The sequence below is a fragment of the Castor canadensis genome, chromosome 18 (assembly GCF_047511655.1).
Source record: "Castor canadensis chromosome 18, mCasCan1.hap1v2, whole genome shotgun sequence".
NCBI lineage: Eukaryota > Metazoa > Chordata > Mammalia > Rodentia > Castoridae > Castor > Castor canadensis.
This window is the reverse complement of record NC_133403.1, coordinates 28,729,693-28,747,435: the sequence shown is the minus strand read 5'-3', so window position 1 is coordinate 28,747,435 and position 17,743 is coordinate 28,729,693. Positions and strand designations below refer to the sequence as shown.

The 17,743-nt window shown below is 48.0% G+C and overlaps 1 protein-coding gene, 1 long non-coding RNA gene and 1 other non-coding gene across 3 annotated transcripts in view; all 3 read right to left on the bottom strand.

The window, feature by feature from the left end:
- Nucleotides 1-1,041, bottom strand: part of Cmklr1 (chemerin chemokine-like receptor 1) — a 40,859-nt gene extending 39,818 nt beyond the window's left edge. Inside the window, exon 1 of the mRNA XM_020173921.2 lies at nt 661-1,041. The gene's annotated coding sequence lies outside the window, so the exon portion shown is untranslated. The remainder of the gene's footprint in view (nt 1-660) is intronic.
- Nucleotides 1,042-4,643: 3,602 nt separating this feature from the next.
- Nucleotides 4,644-8,806, bottom strand: LOC141418810 (uncharacterized). Its single transcript, XR_012443458.1, has 4 exons — nt 8,609-8,806; nt 7,251-7,484; nt 6,530-6,708; nt 4,644-5,157 (listed from the first exon to the last, which is right to left on the bottom strand). It is a non-coding gene; the product is annotated as an uncharacterized lncRNA (long non-coding RNA).
- Nucleotides 8,807-10,390: 1,584 nt separating this feature from the next.
- LOC141419123 (small Cajal body-specific RNA 3) lies at nt 10,391-10,536 on the bottom strand. Its single transcript, XR_012443783.1, has one exon.
- Between the last annotated feature and the right edge of the window lie 7,207 nt (nt 10,537-17,743).

Sequence of the window (17,743 nt, the reverse complement as noted above, 5' to 3'; positions counted from 1 at the left end):
ACGACCATAAACTGACTACAGATAATCAGCATTAATGAAGAAATGCAAAGTGAAGCACCCAGATAACAGCCCCGACATCTCACCGGAAAAGTTTGAAGGATGAATAGCATCGATGCGGGTGAGGCTGGAGAAGAGTTCACCCAATATAATGCCAGGCACAACCCGCTGGGGACAAAGGCTCGAATGTCTTAAAAGTCGGCAGAACAAATACACAAAGATGACTGCTAGATGAAGCGTCCTTAAAGCACCATTTATAATAAAGAGAAGGAAACAGAAGCAAATACAACAAATAAATAAATTCCACACCATCATTCCCACTGAATGTGTATCGGAGGAATATAGGTGACCGGAAAGAAGTTCAAAATCTGTGATCAAGGACCAAATAGATTTCCAAAGTAGATGGGGAAACTCTGTGTGTGTGTGTGTGTGTGTGTGTGTGTACTGAGATACACATCGTTGCTGTGTGTGTGTGTGTGTGTACTGAGATACACATCGTTGCTGTTTTTTTTACAAATAATATGCATTACTTTTGAAATCTGAAAATAACAATGAAACCCTTTTCTGCTTGGTAAATGCTAAATCATAAGAACCTGATGTTTCTCTCTGCTGTGCTCCCCATCCCAGGCCCCTCTAGGGAGGCATCAAAGCCAAGTGCAATACCTTCTCACAGGTCTTCCCAGGGTTCCTGTGGCCTCGGACCACTCCTCTCAGAGCAGTTCAGGGAACTTGAAACCCGCTTCTTTTCCTCCCAGTGACACGGTTCCTGTGACAGTGGCTGTTTGCCAAAGCAATTGGCTCAATTCATTCAAGATCTCCTCTCCTCGGCATCCCCCAGAGCGCAGCCCCCTGCAGCTCCCCAAGGGAGGCTTGGCAGGAGCCCCACTCTGCCGGGAGACTGTCCTGAGCTTACCAGGGCTGCTACCCTGAATGGGACAGGGACAGAACTCAGCCAGAGAAACAGCTGGAGGGAGGAGAAGAGGGAGGGGCAGAGCAGGAAGCAGGGCTGCTGAGGGCGGGGGCGCCAGTTGCACGGAGTGGGGGCTGCCGAGGGAGGCTGGTGCTGCCAGCCCTTCTGCCAGCCAGGGTAGGGCTCTGTGGCAGTGTAGCCAGCCGGGGATGACCCGCCCCTCTGGCTGCCTAGAGCTGCTGGAGTGGCGTCCGCTGTCTGAGCGCAAACCAGGAGCACATGCGGCCAGGCTGCTAGGAAAGTGTGTCTGTCCAGGCCAGGAGGTGCAGAGCTTGGCCTACCAGGAGACTGGGGGTTCTCTCACTCTAGGCCTTTGTGTCTTCTGTTCCTGCCTCCTGAATGCTGTTCCGGCCCCTGCTTGAGGCCCGATGCCCTCCTGCTCCCTCATCAGTGCTCAGCTTGGTTGGAGATCACCTCCTTGCCCAGAAAGTCTTCCTTGACCCCTGGGGGTGCTGCTCTGGGCTCCCCTGGGTCCTTGGACTTCACCCATCACAGGGGCACTGATGCCACCTTGTCCTGCCTGTTTGGTGTCTCTCTTGCTTGCACTGGGAGCTCCCTGGGGAATATTTTGTTACCTGCCTTGTCCCCAGAACCAAGTAGGGTGCCTGGTCCCTCAGCTGTGTGTCACCATCACCAGTGGACCCATCTAATTACCCAAGAGCCAGACAGAATGCAGGGTACTCTGTTAACCCTCTAGCAGCCCCAGGACATAGATATTCCTACCTCCCCCCCTTTCTCCCATAAGGAAATCAGGGCTCAGAAAGTTACGTCTCTGGCCGGCATTCCCAGCTGGTACAAGGCAGAGCTGCAGTTCCAACTGGGCTGTCCAGCTCTAGAGCCGGCCCTTAGCCAACAGACCAGAGAAATAGCAACTGGGCTCTCTCTGTGCACGACCCATGCCACGCTTCCATGGAGAAAGGTATTTGAACTGGGAACGACGCCAGCAGTGTGGCCCGCCCACTTTACAGATGTGAATACTGAGGCCACACCACCATGGGCAGTCATGGTGGGACCCAGGTCTGTCTGATTCCAAAGTCAAGACTGCCTGAAACAGCATTTATAAATAAGAAAAGAAGAGGGGAAGGGAGAGGAAGGGTAGGAGAGGGAAGAAAGAGGGGAGGGAAAAGGAGGAAGAGAGGATAGATGCCAGCCCTCTTCTGGGCCTCAGAGTCTTGGGCCTTTGGGAGAACGTCATTCATCATCCAGCTTAGAGTGTTTTCCACTGCTACAACAGAACGCCCAAGACTGAGTAATTTATAAGCAACAGAAGTTTATTTGGCTTGTGTTTCTGGAGGCTTGGGAAGTCCAATGTCAAGGAGCTGCACCTGGTGAGAGCTTCACGCTATGTTCGTCCCATGGTGGAAAACAGAAGGCCAGCAGCTGCACGAGACCCAGAGAGGAAGGGGCCAAACTTAGCCTTTCAGCAGACTCCCCTTCCTGGATAACTCACCCACTCCTGAGATGACGGCATTAATCACTTCCCCAAGTCCCCCCACATGGCCCATTTGAGGGGCACAGCATCATCCAAGCAGCCTGAGACCTCAACCTTCCTCTCTTCCACCACCCCCAGCCTTTCACTCAGCAAGACTTACATTTGAAAATCATCTGTGCTAACTCTTCCACTGTAGACAATAAGGAAGCACAGAGAAGTTAAATCATTTGCTCAAAGTCCCACAGCCAGGGGGCAAATTCAACTACGATACATCATAAGCACTTCTGTAAATGTCACAATGCACCCCTGTACAACAATCTGATTATTAAAAAATGTTTTTAAGTCACACAGCTCCCTAGAGTCAGAAGCCAGACCCAGCCTCTCTGACTCCAAATCCTTCTCCTCCCACCTCTACTAAGTGTGTCTAGGGGTCTACATATCTCATTCAAACCCTTACTTGTCCAGATGGGAACACTGGACCCAGAGAAGACATGGGACTAACCCAAGGTCAGCAGTTAGTAGCAGAGAAGCTCTGATTGAAGACTCCTAGTCAAAGCAGAGGAAATCCTGCACACTGCCATTGAAAGGTTAGTTATTGACGTCACCACTGGTGCCCAACGTGTGGTTTCCAGGTGCACAACAGCCCCCTCACCTGTGGGAATTGGTAAAAATGCAAACCCTCAGGCCGTCTGCCCCCTGCTCCTTCAGAACTTCTGGGAAGCACCCAGCATCTGGGTTTTTTGGAGCATCCAGAAAATTCTGATGCTCACTCACATAAGTCATAAACAGGGACCTTTCAATTAGCAACATATAGAAATGGGTCTGGAGCAAGTAACCCACAGCATAGTGGGTTTTGTTATCAGACTTGTTAAGCTGTGTGACCTGGGCCAGTCCCTTCACCTCTCTGAGCCTCAGAGGAAGAGGTGAGAAAGAGGGGAAGGGAAGGATGGAAAAGGAAAGGGGGGATGAAGAAGGAGGAAAGGAGGAGCAGGAGAAAGGGGAGGAGAGAAGAGAAAGAAGAGGTCGAGGTCACCATGCAGGAAGACACATGTGTCATGGGGGAACCCCAGAAGAGACGCTTCCTCTGAGCTGGATGCTGCTACCCCAGGCCTCCCCTCCTGAGTGGTGGAGGCTGTAATGAGGCTTAGGCCCTTGGATCTGGAGGTGGGGGTAGTAACACGCAGCTTGATAGGTCCAAAGGGAAAACGCACCAGGCTTCCTGGCCAATCACCATTACCAGGTGGCTGCCAGCCAATCCAAAGCATAGGCCTTGGGTATATTTTTGAACATGGTGGAAAAATGGGTTTTTCTTTCCTGGAGTGGAAAGGATGTTTTTGTTTTTGTTGTTTTAAATAGGATTTTGAAGTCTAAGTCTTGACGTAGGCATGCTTGAGAGAGACATGAGGTCGTTCAGGTCATGCAAGAGACTCTGTCTACACCCCTGGGAGCACTCTGTAGAGTCAAGGTGGAGAAGGAAGCTTTCCTTGGATGCCTGGCTCAATTGTCAGGTCTGGATTCCTGGAGTTCTGTGTTACAGGAGCTGAGGGTCACATCCAGACTGGCTGGGAAGAGCTCTGTGATGAATCAGCAACGCCTGCCAGTTTGTGTGTGGAGGGGTTGATCCTCACCCCACACTATCCCACAGCAAAGCTCCACTGCCTAGAAGACAGAGCCTGAGGCCGGGTCTCCAGTAACCCAGTCCAGGATTGGCTGACCTGGTATAGATGGGTCTTAACTCACAAACCCTTTGGAATCTGTCTGGGATTGGTTTTTATTAGTGATCATGGATTTCTGAAACTCCAGTTCAAGCTAAATGATTTCCTCCACCTTCCTGGCCCTTAGATGGCTAAACAGGTTCAAGGAAGAGGCTCCCAAGCCAAAAGGGATCTTCAAAGGTGCTTTGTGTGACATGAAGGGTCCTCTGTAAGTCTCAAGTGTGGACTTCCCTTAGGGTGTGGATGGGCCACATGGCTTAGGGAAAGCCGCCTTCCTCCCTGACTCAGTCAGTGCTCAACACGGGTTCAGTGGCATGATCTCCATGGTGATCAGGGTAGCCACATCTCATCCCCAGAAGCCTGAACACTGGGGACCCCATTTTCAATGAGATAGGATGCTTTCTAAGAACTCCTTAGTTATAAGGAAGGATTCTTAGGAAATGAGCACGTCCTAAAGGTGGGAGTAAAGAGTCAAATGCAAAGTCAAATTCAGCAAGACAGAAGAGTCCAGCATCGATCTGGTGTCAGACGCTGTGACACTCCAAGGACTCCAAGCAAAAGTTTTATTAGACACAGGATTTGCAGGACGAGGTGTGTGTTCAGGTACAGGTGAGGTCCACTCTCCTGCCTGCAGACCAGGCTGGGAGGAGCAGGACAATGAGCTTCTGGAGCTCTGGGAGTTCTGGAGGTTTGGGGAGGGAGGGAGGTCAAGGAAATGCAGACGTGAGAAGCCAGTCTGGGAACTGAGCTGAGGAGGTAAGAGGATGCTGGAGTTCAGCCAGTGCTCATCTAGGCTGGAAAGGGTTAAGAGCAGCAGGGGCCCTCAGGGTGAGGAGTGAGGAGACCCCAGCTCTGAGGCTGGTGTCTGCCCAGCCCCGAGGTGTGAGGCCCAGAAGGGTTGTTCCAGCCAACTTCTCCTGGGTGGGGACGGGGCGAGCTCTGAGCTGTCGTGAGTCATGTGATTCTTCCTCAACTCTCAGGTGATATTGCTCTGCACGTCACTCTGCTGGTAACCGGTTCTGAGAAAGCTTCCATTTCCCAGCCTGTGGAGTGGACGTCCAGAGAAGGATAGAAAGCATTCAGTGACACACAGCAAGCCCTGAGCAACTGCTGGCTCTTCCCAATTCTCAGAGATCCCCTGCCTTGCTACATACACACGTGCACATGTAGACATATTCACACATACACATGCACATGTGAATACACACGTGTGCACACACGGGAGAAATACACATACACACATGAATACGCACACATGCATGCACACATACTCACATGTAGACATAGCCACATATACACATGCACACACATGTGTGGACACAGGCTTCTCCTGCCTGCCCAGCTCTCCAGTTGCATGACCACCTCCCACCCACTTCTCTGAGCCCATCACTGGGTAACTTCTCAGCACCTCTGTGGGAGCAGACCTTTCTCTGCACCTCCCTCCCAGGGCCAGCTGTTAGGAAGAGCCATTTGCAATGGATGAAAAGCCCCAAAACCACTGTGTTTTACATCCAAGAGCTCAGGAACACAACCTTTAAAACACACACACAAAAACCTTTTAAGGTCAGAAAGACCAGAGTTCAATTCCAAGCCTGCCACATTTTTCTTTTTCTTTTTCGGTGCTGGGATTTTAACCCAGGGCCTCTGGGTACTAGGCAAGTGCTCTTTCACCAAGCTTTATGCCAGCTCTTGTTGTTTAGAGACAGGGTTTTACTATGCAGCTCAGGTTGACCTGGAACTCATGCTGCTCCTGCCTCAGCCTCCTGAGTGCTGGGGTTGCACTTGAGCACCCCTATGCCCAGTGAAGCCTGCCACTTTCTTGCTGTGTGACATTGGGAAAGCCACCTCCCTTGTCTGGGCTGCCCTTACCCTTCTGCAAAATGGAGACAGTAATCTCAACTTTGCAAGATCAGTTAGCAGAACTCTTCAGATCATGTGTGTCCAGTGCATGGCATGGGATTCAAAATGAACCCTTAACACCGGGTATGGTAGTTATTTCTGGAAGCCTGTCTCCCTTCTGCCTCTGGCCTTGCACTGAACACCTCATTCTTGCACATGGAGGAAGTGAGTCACATGCTGGCACAAGAGTCTAGTGCTTGGGTTTCATCTCAGCTCTGCCACTCACTGCTGTGTGCCCTAAGGAAAGGTACTTCCCTTCTCTGAGCTCCCTGAGCTCCCATTTCATTCTCTGCAACATGGATGGCAATGGGCCCTCGTGGGCAGGGATGACACTATGAGAAAGAAAGAAAGTCATACCTGTGAAGTCCCTAGAGGAACATCTGGCACATACTGATCAGGGGCCGGCCAGGGAGTTCACGATCTCAGTCATTCCAGTCTCTGCCCTTTCTCCTCCAGCCTCAGCCAGACACTGGCCACTGCCTCCCCACCCAGCCCACCCCAGCCCCACCTACCAACCTACAACCTGCAGCTTGGCTGTCTGTCCTCTTCTGTCGGGAAAACCCAAGTCCTCAAGTCTGCAGGGACCAGAACTCTTCATGACCTCGGACACCAAGTCTTCAGGCACGTCCATGGCCACCAACCCTTATCTTCTCTTTAGAGGATCCCTTTTTACCAGAAGAATCCAGACAGAAGCCCTAAATATAGAGCAAACGAAAATGGACCCCTTGAAGAGACAAGACAAGAATGGCGGATTTGCCCAGGACCCCTCCTAAAAGTGTCTGACAAATCCCACCTCATCATCACCGCTGCCTTGGGTGGGATAGGAAGAGAACTTCTACTGAAGCACCTTTACCCCAAGTCACCAACTGCTTCCACGTACCTCATTCACTTGATCACTGCCCCCCTTCTCCGTTATCTCTGTCTCCCTGTACCTTTTCTGAACTGCTCCCATTTTACATATGGGGAAACTGAGGCCCCAGAGTTGCACCCAGGCCCTGCCCCCAGGACCCTGCATCAGGATCCCAGAACCTGAGTCCACCTGCTCCTTAAGGGCCTACAGAACTACTTGAAACCGGAAATCTTGGGCAAACTGACCCCAGAACACCAAGAGGAACTACAAGATCAAATTAATCAATGTCTGATGCCATCCCTACAATGCACGAGTCACCAAGACTTGTGTCTTTAGAAATAGAAAGGATCACAGGAACACCATGAGTAATCCTTCATAAAAACCCACCTCGTACAAATTATTTTAAGAATCTTCCAGCAGCTTCTGTAAGAGACACGTTTGTGGTGGATCTGTGGTGACCTTTTGAGGTTCGCTAGTGATGTGCGATGGGGTCCCCACGCCAGTCATCCCAGAGCCCTCAGAGGCCTAACCGACTGTCCTGGCCACTGTCGTTTCGGTCCACTCAAATTGTGCATGAGATGGAGATTTTTCTGTGTATTTTTCCAAAGAGGCTGGATGTACCTTTTTATGTGGGTCATTAAAAAAAAAGGAGAAAAATTTGAAAACATGAGAAATTGTCATAGCAACAGAGCTGCCTTTCCTATTTTTGAAAAACTGAGATCCCCCTCTTCCCCTAGGTACAGAAAGTTTTGTTTTCCCGCTAGGAGCTGTGACTCAGAGGCAAACACCGAACTCAGGAGAGGCAGGATGGGTGGGCCCTGTCCCCAGACCCAGCTAGAGGATGCTGAGGACTGAGTCTATCTGCTCAGGGGTCCTGGGCCTCGGGTTCCCCCCAGCTGGCATCACATCCAGCAACCTGGGGCCCCTGGCATTTCTGATGATCCCCAAGCCTCCCATTCTGCTCCTCCTCAGACTCCCACCCAGCTGTCTCTACAGAATGAGACCCTCACTGGGAGCTCTGCATGAAAAATCTAAGAGATCTTCTTTTATATTTACGGAAATAATAAAAGATCTTCTGGCATTGGTATAGCCCCGCCACACAGCACCATCTCGTAAGGTCATCCTGACCCAACTGCTGAAGGGGTAACACTGGCAGCAAGGCCCAGGTCCCTACTCGGGGCTGCAGTCTAAGTGCTCAGGTCCCAGGTCCTATCAGATGGTAAAAGGAATATCCCTGCAGCCTGCAGGTTTCAAGATAGCAACTGGGAAGGAATAGAGCACAGTGAGGTGAGAGTTCAAATCCTACCCCACAGCCTAGCCATGTGACTTAGCTTAGTAGGTCAAATTTGGCTGTGTGACTTGGGAAAAGTGGTTGAGCTATACCTCAGGTCCCTTGCGGTGACAGTAATAGCATCAGGTGAAGGGTGGGGATGACTTGTGTTAACCCTTGTTAGTCTGCTTGGGGTGCAATCACAAAACACCACAAACTGCCCAGCACTGGTGGCTTATGCCTGTAATCCTAGCTACTCAGGAGGCAGAGATCAGGAAGATCATGGTTTGAAGCCAGCCCAAGCAAATAGTTCATGAGACCCTATCTCAAAAAAATCCAACACAAAAAATAGGGCTGGTGGAGTGGCTCAAGTGGTTGAGTGCCTGTGTAGCATGTGTGAGGTCTGAGTTCAAATCCCAGTGCCACCAAAAAAAAAAACTGAGCTGCTAAGAAAAAGCAAATGTTTGTTACTCACAGTTCTGGAGGCTGAGACGAGCAGGATTGAGGCACTCATGGATTCAGTGTCTTTTGAGAGCCGCTTCTTCATGGGACATCACTTGATGGGAGGAGTGAGTGATCTGTCTGGAGCTTTTTTTTTTTTTTTAACAAGGGCACGAATTCCAGTCCTGAGGGCTCCACCCTCATGACCTAGTCATCTTCTGAAAGCCCCTACCTCCTAAAACCACCACCTGGAGGGTTAGGAGTTCAACACACAAAATTTTCAGAAGACACACAACATTTAAGACATACTACCACATAAGGCACTTGGCAGATTTTCAATTAATGCTTTTACTGTTAGCATCAATTAACATGTAATTAATACTTACAATAACATCATCGTTATACCTCCGATCCTTCAGGCCACTTCATGCAATGAAACCAGAATCGGTGCTCATCAATTACCAGCTGAGTGGCCTTGGGCAAGCAAGGAAACCTCTGAACGTGCTCCTCATCTGTCAGGTGGGCCCAATATAAGTACACAGCTCCAGGCTTGTGACTTGAGATCAGGGGTCAGAGAACTACAGCCCATCACCTGAATGTGGTCCACTCCCTGTTTTTGCAAATAAAGTTTTATTGGAACCCAACCATGCCCACTTATATATGTATTGTCATTGGCAACAGCCAGGCTGAGCAGTTGCAATGACAGATGGTCCTTTAAAGAAAAGTGTGCTGCCCCTGATTTGTGTCACTGTAACATTCTTCAACAGCAGTTAATGTGGCATTAATTTCCCCCAGTGGACAACACAAGATTTACCTTATAGGAACCCCTTCGTAACTCACGACTGGGTGTCAATGGCCCAAAATCATCCTCAAATTGCTTTCAGTAGGCCAAGTTGTAGCTCATGCCTATAAATCCCAGCCTTGAGGAAAGCAGAGGTAGGAAGATTGCAATTTGAGACAAGCCTGGGCAAAAAAAGTTAGCAAGACCTGATCTCAAAGAACGGCTGGGCATGGTGGCGTGCACCTGTAATACCAGCTGTGCAGGAGGCAGAGGTAAGAGGATCACAGTAAGAGGCCTGCCCCAGGCAAAAATAAGGATATTGTATCTGAAAAATAACTAAACCAAAAAAGAACTGGGGTGTGGCTGAAGTGGCAGAGGACCTGCCCAGAGAGCACAAAGTCCTGAGTTAAAATCCCAGTATCACAAAAAGAAAAAAAGTGTTTGCAATAGTGCCTGTGGAGCTCTCATTGGCTTCTCTGTGGCCAAAAAGAGAGCCATAGTCCCCAAGAACTAAAGTACGTGAGGAATCCACCCCTGTGTAAACCAACAGTCCACCCCATCTGCCGCGGCTCACCTGTTCCCAGACAGCCCAGACATCCAGGACTCACCACAAGATTGCTTTCTAGAGCCTCGGTGCCTGCTCTGAAGCAGCCGGCTGCCTCTGTTCTCACACTTCCACATTCTTTCTTCATGATGTTGAGGACAAAGAAAGGAAATGGGGGCCCCCAAGCTCTTTTAGAATTCAGCAAGGAAAACCTAGGAATCAGCCACCCCAGAAAGGTGCCTTCTCTCTCCTAATGGGACTCATCACAGTCCCTCTGTGGTTGAGCAAGGCTGAGGTTGCACCATGGAGAAAACCACACAAAATGCCATTGTGGTTCTCCCACGCTTGAGGACCTCGGAGGCCAGCCTCTTGGCTTTGTTTTGTGCCCACAGATATCTGCCTGGGTTTCAACCAGTCCAGGATATTTGTCCCTGAAGCCAAGGGGCCCTGGTGCCAGGCCAGACTCAGTAACCACAGCCTTGTCTTTTTTAAGAGTTTGGAGGGGAAGGAGCTAACTTAGCCAGCTGTCCTAAGTCAGACAGAGACCCCCATGTTTATGTAGGATTGCTGCCTTCTGTAGAAAAAAGGTATTTTCTCATTTTGTCCACACTCACATGGTGAAGTCCAGGTGTCCAACACCGAGAGGCCCCTACAGCCTGCGTGTCCTCTTTTCTCAGCTTGTCCTTGCTTCTTCCTGACGTATTTAGTGGCAGTCAGAGCTCCAATTGTTCTCAGGGGTCATCAAATGTCCCCAGGGAGCCCAAGCCAAATTTCCTATGCAGAGAACCAACATTCAACTGTCAAAGTCCACAAATTCTGCCACAGGAAGTAGGAACTTCTTGACTAGGGGTGAAGATTTGAGGTGTTGTGTGATAACTGCAGCTTCTGTTTCAGTTTTGAAATAACAGTGATTCTGAATGTGGTAACCTATAATGGCCCCCAAGAAGACTCCCTAGGATATCTGTTAATGGTCTCTAAGAGGCCATAAACACACAATTGTGCATGTGTGCCTGTGTGGGCACCAGGGGTTCTGCAAAGGGAATCCAACATTTTCTTCAGATTTTCAAAGAGGTTCCGGAACTTCAAATGGTTATAATCATGAAACCATAAATTCAATTTGTATTTGTGTTCCTACTCCCCAGTACCATGACTGGGATGTGGTAGGTGCTCATGAAATGTTTGTTGGATGGTGGATGGATAGACGGATGGATGGATGGATGGACAGGTGGGTGGATGGATGGGTGGATGGATGGGGGGGTGGATGGATGGGTGGATGGATGGGTAGGTGGGTGGATGTATGAATAGATGGATGGACAGGCGGGTGGGTGGATGGATAGATGGGTGGGTGGGGGATGGATGGGTTGATTGATAGTTGGGTGGATAGGTGGTGGATGGACAAACAGATGATTGGGTAGATGGATGGATGGATGGACAGACAGATGGACAGATGGATGGATGGATAATGGATTGATCAATCATAGGTTAAAGCCACAGTATGCCTGGTAATTAGATTTCCTGGATGGTCAAATTCTACTCATCTAGAATTTAGGGATAACTTAAATGAACTCTTTTGTCAGAATACGTTTTGTCACCAGGATGGAAGAGGCAAATTAATGATGCAAACAAGAATGAGTGGGAACTGGTGTTGACCGTGCTCACTGTTAGCAGGCAAAGGACTTAGAGAATTGCCACTTAGTGAGGCTCCCAGGGAACTTCACAACCATGATGCTTTCATTCCTGAAGATTTTTGTACAAAAGAAACAAAAACTGCATTTCTTGAAAGATGACTTGGGATTTAATTAGCCAATTCTGCCTAGGTGCCTTTGATCAACCTCAAAATTCTTTCCCCAGGCTGGCACTAGTGGCTGACACCTGTACACCTAGGCACCTGAGAGGCTGAGATTGGAAGGATTGTGGTTAGAGGAGAGCCTGGGCAAAAAAGTTCACGAGAACCCATCTCAATGGAGGGAAAAACTGGGCATTGTAGTAGCCGTCTGTCATCCCAGCTATAGCAGGAAGTTTAAAATGGGAAGATCATGCATGGTCCAGGCCACCCTGAGCAAAAACGGAGACCCTATCCCCAAATAACCAGAGCAAAAAGGGCTGAAAGTGTGGCTCAAGCAATAGAGCACTTACCTAACATGTGCAAATCCCTGAGTTCAAACCTCACTACCAGAAAACAAAAGTGTTTCCCCAGATAAGGTTGTAGCACAGCTGAATCCAGACAACCCAGAAAAAAACACATTCAAAAATTCATCCATAGAATCAGCGAAGAACTTATGTTTCCTAAGAGTAAGTGGCTTGAACGGGCCCTTCCATCACCACAGGGGTGGGGCGGGCAGAGGAGGTTTAAGACTCTGTGAATCTTACAGCATTCCCACTCTTAGACAAAGTAGTTGCACTTCTAGAATTTTGTGCTAAGAGGCTACCAGATCTGTACATTAAGATTTATTCATGGGGAGCTAGGTGTGTGCCTAGCAAGGCCCTGGGTTCCGTCCCTAGCACTGCAAAAACATAAAAATCAAGATTTACTCATGCAGATGTTTAAATAATAAAACTCCATTATCGTATTAGATAACCCTATAGATTTTTAACAAAAGCCCTCATGAAACAACAGGTGTGAGCAAAACAATGACGTTTACGACATTCCTACATTAACATGAAATCATATCGTAAAATCATGCCCTAAAAATATTCTTTTGAACTTTATGAATTTATTTTAGGATAATAAAGATAAGGCTAAAAAAGGGGGAGAAGACAACCCACAGACTTGGAGGAAATATTTGGATCTAAAATATATAAAGAGCTTTTGTAAGTCAATAATAAAGAGAAAAGTAACCCAACAGCCCACAAGGGACCTAAATAAATACAGCTCTGAAGATACACAAATGGTCCATGTCATAAGCATAGAGAAAGATGTTCAGCATCACTAATAACCAAGGAAAGGCAAATTCAAATCAGAGTGAGACACCATTTCATGCCTTCTGAGATGGCTAGAGTAGCAAGTGTCTATAATCCCAGCTACTTGGGAGGCAGAGGTAGGAGGCCTTTGTTTAGGCTAGCCCAGGCAGCAGGCAGAGGTAACAGGAAGACTCTGTCTCAGAAACAAAAGGACTGGGTGTCACACACATGGTAAAGCCCTTGCCTTGCGTGCACAAGGCCCAGGATGTTCGATCCCCAGTATCACAAAAAAAACACACATTTTTCTAAGTGTTGAAAAGAACATGCTGGAACAGGAACTCCCATATACTCTTGATGGGAATGAAAATAGTGCAGCCAATTTGGAAAACAGTGACTTTTCCTTAAAAATTTAGCACAGAGCTACTATATAGCCCAGCAATTCTACTCTTAGGTGAAATGAAACTATATGTCCACACAAAAACTTGCACACAAATGTTCATGGCAGCCAACAGGTAAAAACAACCCAAATGTCCATCGATGGATGAATGGATAAACAAAACACGGTACATCCATACAGTGGAATATTATTCAGCCATAAAAAGGAACGAAGTACCGATTCATGCTACAAAACCTTAAAAATATTGTTAAATGAAAAAGGTTAGACCCAAAAAGACACATATGGCATGATTTCATTTATATAAAATATCAAGAACAAGCAAATCTATAGAGACTCAAAGTAGATTAATGGTTACTTAAAACTGGGGGAGGGAATCGGACAGAGATGGGGAGGAAATGCTTACGCATCCAGGGTTTCTTTTCCACGTGATGAAAATGTAGCAATCGCAGTGACGAACGCTCAAGTCAGTGAACATACCGAAACCGTGGAAATGTACACTTTAAATGAGTGAATGTAGAGCGTGTGAACCACGTCTCAAAAAGCTATATTGTTATGTATTGTATATTAAGTACATTGCATATTATAAAATGTGTCCATAATATATTAAACATGTGCAATATAACATACTAAGAACGTGTACTGTACATAATAAAACACCCTGAAATCAACTGAAAATTCTCTCATCCACCCACCAAGTGGCGAAGAGTATGGATCCAGGGGTCTGAGGGAGCACCCACACCACCAGCATCTTTTTCTTTGAAGCCTCATAAATTTTTTTTTACAAACTTCAGGCACATTTTGCCTTCCACTTCACAACGTGGCCATGTTAATTTTAATATAAAAATAATGTATTGGGCTGAGGATGTGGTTTTAATGCTTTTCTAGCATGGACAAGGCCCTGGGGCTGAATCCTCAGCACTGCAAATAATAAGAAAAATAACACAATCTATTTTCTCCACATCCATGAATAAAATTGCTGTATGAAAAAGAAAAAGCATTTCGTAACAAGGGGAAATGATCATAAAATAAAGTTAAGTGTGGCAAGTGAATGTGATCCCGTGGACAGGGTGTGCCAGAGGTGGAATTTTAAATATATTTGCATGTGTCACGAATCTATACACAGAGGGAAAAGACTGCAAGGACATGTGGCAAGGCGTTATCTCTAGGTGGTGAGACTGCAGTCGTTTCTCTTCTTAACCCTTTTTTTCTTTTTCCCCATCCTTCATGGGTGTTACACAACACGGAATAACAACATGGTTTCATCCAGCAGATGAGGCCCCAGAGGGAGGCATCAGGCCCTGTTTTCCTGGAGCCTGCCTGGCACAGTCCTTCCTCTGCTGTGCACTCCCTGCCTCCTGACCCCTCCGGGGGAGGAGTGTGCACATCAGGGCACTCCCAGCATGCCCTGCTTTCTGCAGGTGCTGGCCAAGAATGTGGATTTATTCCCAGAACCTCTGCTCAGTTCTGGAGAAAGAAAACAAGCAGATCCTGGTTGTCTGACAACAGCTGTGGGAGGCAAACAAGGGCCGGACATGTCATCAGGCTCTGGATCTTCCCAGGAGGCACCAGAAGTCATGGTTTCAAGCCTCTGCTGGTTTCTCAACAGCTGTACCACCTTGGTCAGGCCACCTTCTCCCTCCAGGCCTCAGTTTCCCACTCTATGAAAAGAGGCTGCTGCTACCTTTTTGTTCAGATGTTTACGATCCTGTGTTTTTCACAACCTCTGTCTTCATTTCTGTGGTCCATGGACCAGTTGGTGGCCCTTCATTGCAACTGCCCAGAGCAACCCCCACCCCTCTTCCACAAAGCTCAAGGTCCATTCTGCCCCGAAGACAGTCTCAAAATTGCCACATGACACTTATCAGCCCACCTAACTGATTGCTCAAGAAGGCAGCAGGAACAAACCTTCTGAGAAGTGAAACGGCTCAGCTGAGATTTTTCTTGAGCCTTGACCAGGTACCGAGCACAGTAATGGGACAGACAATGTCCCCTCTCTTCTAGCTTACAAAATGGACAATCACTACCATTTACAGACCACCGGTCCTGTGAAAGGGGGATCCCCATAAGTCCCTGTCCGAGAAGCCTCATGTTCCCCTGTGATGCTCAGCCAGTGAAGTGCGTGCTTGGGATCTGAGACAAACAGGTAGCAAGGCCACACTTACTGCCTGGGAGGTCCACCTCAGAGCCACCTGGAATTCTCCGTGGTTCTTAACATCACAGTTGAGGCAGCACAAAAATACTCAAAATCCACCCAAGTCTCACCCTTTGACTTTGCTATCAGAAAGGACTAGAGAAGAACAAAAGAAATTGTGGCCAATTCAATGCCAAGACATAAAACTTGCTACTGACTTGATAAGAGCAAAGGATGAGTTCATGGAAACTGGTTTGTGTGATCAAAGAACACACGGGGAAGATGCTAATAAACAATCAGGCGGGAGGCCTGGGACTCTTCAATTCCTTCTTACACCTCAACCTGGCACTAATGTTTTTTGGTTCTTTGACATGTTCTCTAACTCTTGCCAGTCTCACTTTAGGACAAACAGACTTCAGACTCAAAGCCTAGGCAGGCAGACTGTGCAGCAAACACTTGAGGACATTGCTCTAGTTGATTGTTTATGCACAGGTGGGGTATTTTGTAGTTAACTGCTATTTGAGGATGGGGTAACTGATCTCCTGTTTTTCTGTGATCATATAAATTTTCCTTTGAGTTACATTTACTGTCATTTTAAATGAGTGAGTTTAAAAGAAAATATTAAATTTTTGACACCATAGAGGAGGTATACAGCAGGGCAAAAATCACAAAGGTGGCGTTGGAGTGACTGAGGCTTGAGAAACGCTGCCCCATGAAATTAAAAATAACCCAGCCATGTAATTATATTGTCCTGAAAGTAGATTGCAAGTTACCTAAATAGCATAGATTCACAGTAGCCCGGCACTATTAAAGCAGATTTTTGAGGGCTTATGTATGCAGTTACTTTAGCAAGAGAGGTATAGCTGAGTCATAGTCAAACCACAAGACACACATGCAAGAAAGTCTAATTATTGGAAATTTGCAGACCCAAGAAATACAGCTATGCGTCACTGGGCATCGCAGGACTGCCCAAGTTCCTTGTGATAATTGGGTAAGTCACGTCTACATAGAGAACATGGAAAGGAAGACCCCAACCCCAAAGGTAGTGCCCACCAGGACCTCAGGGGAGCACTCATTCCCATGCATGCATTCACTTCAGTCTCCCTGTTATATATGCTGGCTGCATTGAAGGGCCACACAGGCCTGATGGCTGTCCCCCACTCCTGTGAGTGCCCAGTCCAGGAACGTCACCTGGCTTCAAGCCCGGCCTCAGAGGTCCTTAACTGCCAGAGCCTCATTCTCTGAACATGTAACATAGGAACCTGCATACCCTGGAGCGATCAGAGGCTTCCTGGAGGAAGTGACCATCAACCTGAGATCTAAAGAAAGATCTAACTGGGGCAGGTGGGAGAGGGGAGGGATATGAAAAGGCAGGCATTTCCGTAGGTATGGATGTGGACTCACATCCCAGAAGCCGCTCCAAAAGACAGTGTTAGGACCCGGAATCCTATTCCCCCGAGAGACAGAGAGCCAGGCGTGAATGCAATCAACAAAGCAGAGTTTATTGGGCTGGCTAGCCAGGGTCGAGCTCCCACACGGACACGCAGGACCGGTTAGGAAAACACGACCCTGAGCCTCTTTAGGGGAAATCTTATATAGACTGTGGTGGCATGCATATTTTCGTTATCAACATTGAGCAAGCAGGCAGAGCACATCTTGCGCGTACCTCACATCTTGCACGTACTTCACATCTTGCATGTACCCCCCACTCACATTCCCCACATTCTATATGCCCTAACTGAGCCCTGCCGCATTGCTTATCTTATCTACATGGGATGTTTGGTACTGGTTTCTCCAACAAGGGGGTTGGGGCCCGCTGAGACCTCCTATTCCTTTCAACAGCATCTCCCCCTGGCAGTGTGAGCCTCGGGTGTCAAGATAAGTACTTCCTGTTCTTGGTTCCCAAATGCAAGCCAGCTATGGTAACCTGCATCTCAGTCAGGAAATGGCTATCCGATTCCCATGGGAAAAACTAAGAGATGTAGTATGGGTCTCCATCAGCCTCCTCCCCGTGGGACTGAAGAGTGATTCTAACCACTCAGAACTTTCAGCTGAGCTTCTCAATCCTGGCTGCACTTTGAACTCTGGGGAGTTTCCAAATCTTCTAGCCCCAGCCATGCCCAGCCAGGCCCCAGCCACGCCCAGGGGCTGTGAGACCATGCCCAGACCACACCCAGTTCACAATCCAGACCAATTAAATTAGAAGCTGGAAGACATCATGTTAAGTGAAACGGGCCAGGCACCCAAAGACAAATGCCATGTCATCTCATCAGGTGAGACCCAGAGCTCCCAGAAGTGGGGACGAAGAGGGGAGGAAGAGGAGAAACTGACCAATGGGAGCAAAGTAACCTACAGGAGCAGTAAGTTCCTTGTTCTATTGCGCAGTAGGGTGACTACAGTCAATATTCTTTCAGA